Source organism: Notamacropus eugenii, chromosome 2, assembly GCF_028372415.1.
Source record: "Notamacropus eugenii isolate mMacEug1 chromosome 2, mMacEug1.pri_v2, whole genome shotgun sequence".
Classification (NCBI taxonomy): domain Eukaryota; kingdom Metazoa; phylum Chordata; class Mammalia; order Diprotodontia; family Macropodidae; genus Notamacropus; species Notamacropus eugenii.
Window position 1 is genome coordinate 281,875,934 of NC_092873.1, and position 7,722 is coordinate 281,883,655.

The window sequence follows — 7,722 nt, forward strand, 5'->3', positions numbered from 1 at the left end:
ATTGTAATGCTTGAAAATCCTCTATTTCATTAAATATTTCCTTTTCCTCTGTAATATTATGCCCAGTTTTGCTTGTTGAGTGATTCTTCATTGTAATTCTGTTTCTTTTCCTTCCAGAATATCATACTCCAGAGAAGGCCTTTTAAATAGGAGGTGGTAAGTGTTGTGTGATCCAGATTGTGGTTCCATAGTAATTGAATCATTTCTTTCTTGATGCTTTTAATATTTTATCATTGACCTGAAGCTCTGGATTTTGATTATAATATTCTTGGTAATTTTCATTTTGAGATTTCTTTCAGGAAGCAACCATTGGATTATTTAACAATTTTTTTTCTCTGGTTTTAAAAAATCAGGGCAGTAATACTTTTTTAAAATATGATCCTTAAGCTCTTTTTTTCAATCATGGCTCTCAGGTCATCTAATAATTCTTAAGTTATTTTTCATCAATCCATTTTCCAGGTTAGTTTTTTTTTTTATGAAATATTTAGTATTTTCTGTTTTTTTCACTCTTTTGGCTTTTATTGTTTCATGATTCCTTATAAAGTTATTAGTTTTCATTTACTAGTTCTAATTTTTAAGGAGTTATAACTGCAGTGAGATTTTGTACCTCTTTTACTACTTGACCAATTCTAATGTTTAATAAGTCACTTTCTTCAGAATTTTAATGCCTTTTACCAAGTTGGTAATCTCTTTTCATAATTTCCTTTCATTGTTCTCATGAATTTTCCCACCTTTTCCTCTATTGTCCTGACTTTTGAATCAATTTTTTGTGTGTTTTTTTTATAAAGATTTTTTAAAAACTCTTTTTGTTTAGCTCTTCTAGGTCTACTTGTTGGACTTGTGTCCAATCTACATTTTTCATTAATGCTTTGCTTCCATATGTTTTCAAGTTATTATCTTCATCTGAGTTAGTATCTTAATTTTTCCTGTCACTGTAGTAGCTGTTTTATTATTGGTTGTTAATTTTTCTATCTTTTTTCTTTATTTTAAATCTTATGATAGAGGTGGGCTCTGTTCATCTCGGGGGGAGAGGGTAGAGATGGGGGATATTCGGGTTGAAATTTTCTGTCCTTTATATTCTTCTGTTGTATTCACTTGTCAGTGGAGGCCTGTAAATTTTTGAGGTTGCCAAACTTATTTGATTTGAGGAGAGGTCTGGCCACTGCATTTGTGGTCCGCATTCTGATCCTTTTCCAGGTAGGACCTTTAGTCCCTCATGACTGCTCTCATTCTCTCAGGTCTGCAAATGACCCTGAACTGGGTAATGATGACAGAACTTCTGAATGGTATCTGTTTCTTCTCACTTTGTTATTACAGTGATCCTCTGGGATCTCTTTCTGATGAGATATTCAATCCCCTTATGATCTCAGAATAGGTGACTGCTCCCAGCCATTGCTGTTTCCATAACTTAGTGCTGCTTTCACTGCTGCATTCCTGGCCAGTCTCCACTCCAGTTTCTGCAGATCTCTCTCTCTCTTAGTAAGTTACCCCAGATTGGAAAAACAATTTTCTGTGACTTTTTCATTACTTTTACAGTAAGAATTTGTTCAAACCCACTTTTTTTTTAAGTTGTTGCAAAGGGGTTGTATTGAGAGTTTAGCCAAAATGCTAGCTTCACCTCACCGTTTTGGCTCAGCTAATTTCATTTATATTTAACTCTCTTCTAAACATAATAGGATGTAGATTGAAAGGAATCTTAGAGATCATCTTGTTCAAACCTCCTTAAATATATAAAGAACTAGAATTTCAAGTAAGTAAAGGGCCTTCCCCAAGAGAACACAGATAATCCAAATAAGAGTTTGAGTTCAAGTGAAGTCAACAACTCTTTTTAAGCACTTTAAGTACAGAAGATAGTCCCAACTTTCAAAGATTTAAGAATCTAATAGGACAAACAACATTTGAGCAATTGTGCCTCAAATATTATTTATGCAGGATAAATTGGAGATAATGAAAAGGAGGAAAGGATTAGATTTAAAGGGGATTTATTCTTGCATAAGGTGGGATTTTAGTTGAGATTCCAAGGAAGGCAAGAAAACAAGGTGGTGAGAAGAAAGAGAATCTTAGGAAGGGGTCAGTGGCATTGTATCCTCTTAGGCAAGAATGAGCCAAGGGCGTGATGGATGGAGAATGCTTTGGTAAGTAGGAGCATAGTAGCTTTTGTTTTGTTTTGGTAATTTTTTTTGTGGTTGATCAAGTTTGATATACTTGGAAAAGATAGTGAGATAGATACACCTTACTTTGGATCTGTGAGTCAATTTGTGATCACAGACCATAATGTCATCAAATTTTGAAAGTTCAAATCTTAGCTGCATTGAATTTGTATCTTCTCTTCTATTCCTCCCACCCAGAACCTAATCACAATTTCTTATCCTTTCTTTTTTTTCATTTATACCCACTTTATGAATTTTTTACCCTTTAGAACTCAGGGCTTGTTTTGCTTATGACTAATCCCTAGATCTATTTTTCATTCTTATTTATGACTTTCCATTCTTTATGTTTCTTTCTGTTTTCTTGTTTAGTTGAATGCATTTCTACAATAAATTCATTATGTTTATATAGGTATTCTCACTCTTTTGACAAGTTCAGTTGAAAGTGAACTTTCAATGATATGTGCCTGCTCAATTTTTCCTTCTTTATACTGACATCTTCTATATAGACATATATTTCTGCCTCAAATTATGTGAAATAGCCCCCAAAACCTCTGCATTTTTCCCTACTATATCCTTCCCCCTCTTTTTTCTCATCTTTTTAAAGATCTTAATATAACAAAAATCACTTCTAGATTATTCATTTTATTATTAATAACTCTGATAAAATTATTATTCTTAGGGTATGCTAATACCACCCCTTTGTATTGTAATGCAAAAACTTCATCTTTGTTAAATTTTTCTGATTTCTCATTTGCATTTTCCTTTTTGATGTATCTATCCTTGTATGTATTTCAAAGTTTCTATTGAACTCTGGTCTTCTCATGTTTAGAAATTTTTTATTTCATTAAAAATTATCTTTTCTTTTATAATATTAGACTCATTTTTCTGGGTAAGTTATTAGTGGCATGTCTATATAATTCACCTTTTATATTATATTCCGTGCTTTGAATTCTTTGAAGCGGCAACTATTAAATCATAACGTTACTTTGTTGTTTCTTTGTACTTGATCTCCTTTTGGTTGCTTGCAGTATGTTTTCTTTGATCTGGAAATTCCAGATTTTTGTCTGCTGTGACCTTCCTGGGAATTTTTATTTTGTTATTTCTTTCAGGATGGTCTGGTACATCTTTCTACTTTCATTTGGCCCTCTAATTCTAATGTCTGGGCAGTTTTCTTCCATCAGCTTTCAAAATATGATATCTAGGTTCCTATTTTTCAAGTTGCCCAATAGTTCTTAAAATACCTCTTTTGAAAATTTTTTTAAATCAGTGTTTTTAATGAGATACTCAATAGTTTCTTCTATTTTTTTCAATCTTTTGAATATAGATAAGGATGTGTGTGTGTGTGTGTGTGTGTGTGTGTGTGTGTGTGTGTGTGTTTGGCCACATGGAGTCATTCACTTCTGTTTTAGTCCACTGTAGTTTTTAGGGAATCTGTTATGTTTCTACCTCTTGTGTTATGCTATTGATTCTCTTTTTACTCTGTCCTTCATAGCTTTCATTGCCTTTAAAAATCTTCCATCCCTCATTTAATTTATAGTTATTCATTCTTTTAAATTCTTGTGCCATTTCTTCTAAATTCTAACTGATCCTGTAGGTGGGCCTCTAAGAGACAATCTCCTCTTCAAGGTTTGTGTTTTGGTCATCTTAGTGGTTTTTTATCTTTTTGTTTGCTTGTTTATTCATTTTTCTAGCATATTCTCTAGGCAATTTGATATTTTTGGCCTGACAGAGAATTCTGAAGTTTGAATCTGAGTGGTCCAGATAGTCTCTGTACTGTTATCATACTGCAAGGAATGTGTGAGAGGTGTTCAGGGTAGAGTGAGTTTCTGTTTGCCTGCAAAATAAATTTGTGATCTTGAGCCGAAAATAAAGCCTACTGAAATTTCTCCATTGGTTTCTCCTAATCACTGCTTGTTTTGGTGTTCCTGAAAGAAACTACGTGGGGGGTGGAGTGCTGGGCATAAGGGAAACTAGGCTATCCTATTTCCTCCTATTTGATGATTTTTAGCTTGTTTTTGGCTTCTCATTCTATTTGTTGCACAGGAATTTTAGGAATGCTGTTAAACCCCCTGATAGGCATTTCATTTTTACCACTTCCCTCTAGCACAGATTTGGTCATAATGGATCATAAGTGTCTAATTGGAATGATTTCTCCTATGAAATACTGTTTTCCCAAGTTTTTAATTCAATTCTAATGTTTTGTGCCAGCTACAAGCTGAAATAGACCATGAATTGAAATATACTCAAAATGAATTGCAGTAATGATAGGAATTAGATCTCCTGATGGCAGATGGTCATCAGGAAGTAAATTGCAGATGTCAGTTACTCAGGGAGCATTAAGCAGAATAGCATGTGATGAAGAGTGAAGCAAAGCAATATTCTAGCCTGACGCATATTTTAGAAAAATAATTATTCACTTGTTCTTTGTTTTTATATGTCAGTTTGAAAAAAAAGCAAAATGTAATACTATTTCTCTCATTACACAAGGGGGAGAACTGCAAGGCTCCTTCTAATTTAATAGTCCCTATTCTCTCACCAGGCATTTCTCTATTTATCAGAGAAATAACTGATACTTCCAGTATAAGCCATAGTTAATGGGACTCCTGTTGGCAAATTACCCTTGTTTTCTGTAACTAAATCAGTTTCAGAGAAAGGAGAAATATAAACTCAGGCTGGAATCTCTGCATAGACCAAATGACCCAAAGCAGCAGGGAATAATCTGTAATATATTGCCAAAGGTCCCATATGAAGTGTTTTTTTTCTAAAAGTCAAGAAACCATGAATGCTTGTGTATATTTGTGTTCATGCATGTGTATGTATATATGTATCTCTCTATATGTACACACATATGCAAATATTTACATATGTACATACATATATATGTGTATATGTATGTATTATGTATTTATTTGTGGGTATATTATTCTTTAGTAAAAGTGATACACAAACTATTTCTGTCCTTGCAAAGATATGATTATTTTAATGAGATTTTTGAGATCCTGAAAGAAATATGAACTCACTTATTAAAAGTACTATGGCATGGTCTTTGGTTTAAGAGGTGATAAAATGACCATCTTTGTATTAATAATGTGCTGGCCTTATTAATAAAATGATTAAATTAATCAGAAACTTTCTCTCTCACATTGTTTTTAATCAGAGTCCTAAACCATCTCCATCAGAATTTGAAGAAGGCCCATTGCAGAAGGAGGGATTTGAAACAACTCTTGAAAGAAATCTGGAGAGAGAGGTGAAAAGCATTCTAGGTATGGGATACAGGCAATGAAAAGGCAGAAGTAGTATCCCTGAGATGATCAGCAAGATGGGAGGGCTTGCCGGATGGCAAAATACCTGGAGGGAGTCAAGCATAAGAATACTGGAAAGGTTTTCAAAGCACCATATATCTTATCTCACCTGAACCTCATAATAACTCTATGAGCCTCTCAAATACTGAGATAGCTCTGGCAATGTGTGCATTCACCTTATCTTCTATGTGTATATTCTTGGAAAGTATACTGCCAAGGCATCCAACAACATTGCTGAAAACATCAGGCAAAAAAGCATGGGAACAAGTATATAATCCTCCTCCACTGCATTGGTGACTGAGAAAGCATGAGCACATCATCTATTATTCAGAACTCATGCAAGAACACTATCATGAAACTTATGTTTCTGTTCTGGTTCTGAAGAACCTCTCCAGACAAACAAAACTTACCATAATCTCCTAATGACTGACAATATCAAAGCTGTGGTTATTTCAAAGTCTTGGTACAGACAGATCTTCTGCTCCTGGCATTTGTCCTGGAGTTATCAGGCAGCAATTAAATCCCCATTCATTGGCCTTTTCTGAAGTCATGCTGGCTTTAAGGTAGATGACCATCTTCTAGGTGAAGGATCAACCAGGTAAGGAGGTCTCTGATAAGAATCTTGACTAAGAAGAAAACCCCACCCTTGCTTCCACCATGACTGTCACAGGAAAATGTATTTTCTTTCCCTGAGTCACACAATTATTTTGTCTAAAGCAGGATTCAGATTAAAATCTCCCTTACTCCATATCTAAAACTCAATCCACTAGCCCTCTAGGACAATCATGTAGAACATGTGAAAGAAGGACAAAACTTCAGTTTGGCTCCAGGAAGTGGAACTAGGCATAGGGGACAACCAGAGAAAATGCCCAGAGCCTAGAGAGAGAAGGTCTTGTTCATGGAACAACCAGGTTGTTCCATGTGTCACCGTGTCACTGAATTGAAGAGTATATGTTGAGGAATAATATTTGAGAAGACTGGAAATGTAGGAAAGGTTTATGTTAGGAAGGGCTATGAATGCCAAACAGAGCAGTTTGCATTTGGTCCTGGAAGAAATAGAGAGTCACAGGAGGTTACTGAGTAGGGAGATGACATGATCAGATATGTGCTTTAGGAAAATCATTTTGGTGAATGAATGAACAATAGAGTGGAGTGGGAGAGACTTGAGGCAGGCAGACCCACCAGTAGACTATTGCAGTAGTCCAGTTGTGAAACGATAAGGGGATATATGAGGCTGGGGGCAATGTCAAAGGAGAACAGGGGGTGTATTTGAGAGATGTTGTGAAGGTGAAGTTGACAGGCCTTGGCAACAGCTTGGATTGGCAGAGGATGACTCCTAGGTTGGGAGCCTGAGGGACTAGGAGAATGATGTTGTCTTGAACAGTAATGAGAGTTAACAAGGGGGAGTGGAGATTGAGGATGAAAATGATGACTTTTGTTTTGGATATATTTAGTTTAATATTTTACTGTACATTCATTTTGAGATATCCGGAAGGCAGTTGGAAATGCAAAATTGGAGGTGATCAAAGAAATTGGGTCAGAAAAGGGAGATTTGAGAATCATCAGCAAAGAGATGGTAATTAAATCCATGGGAGCTGATGAGATGGATAAAGTAGTACAGAGAGAGAAGAAAAGAGAGTTAGGAACAGAATTCTAAAAGATATCTGCAGTGAGATGGCATGATCTTGAAGAAGATGCAGCAAAGGAAACAGAGGGGGAGCATTCAGAGAAGTAGGAGGAGAATCATCAGAGAGTAGCATTAAAAGTTGCAGAAAAGTCAAAAAGAAAAAGAATTGAAAAAAGGCAATTAAGAGATCTTTAGTAACTTTGGAGAGAGTTAGTATCAGCGGAATGACACAGTCAGAAACTGGATTGTTAAGAAAAGAGTGAGAGGAGAGAAAGTGGAGGCATCTATTGCAGTCAGCTTTTTTGAGGAGTTTGGATACAAAGGACAGAAGAGATATAAGACTATAGTTACCAGATGAAAGGATCAAGGAAGGTTTTTGTTTTTCAGAATAGGAGACACATGGGCATGTCTATAGGCAATAGATGAGCCAGTAGAGAAGAAGAGATTGAAAATGAGAGCAGGGATGACAGAGGGGCAATCAGTTGGAGAAGACGGGATGGAAGGGAATCACTTGAACAAGTAGAGAGGTTAGCCTTGATAAGGAGTAAGGCTACTTCATCATGTAAGATAGCAGTAAAGAAGAGATCTATCTGGTCCCTTACTGTTTGGATCTCACATCCTAAGGCACAATAAAGACACAGTA

General features: G+C 35.5%; 1 long non-coding RNA gene across 1 annotated transcript; it reads left to right on the plus strand.

The window, feature by feature from the left end:
- The first annotated feature begins 109 nt into the window (after positions 1-109).
- LOC140523900 (uncharacterized) lies at positions 110-5,988 on the plus strand. The gene is made up of 2 exons (XR_011973505.1): positions 110-156; positions 5,308-5,988. It is a non-coding gene; the product is annotated as an uncharacterized lncRNA (long non-coding RNA).
- The last annotated feature ends 1,734 nt before the right edge of the window (positions 5,989-7,722 follow it).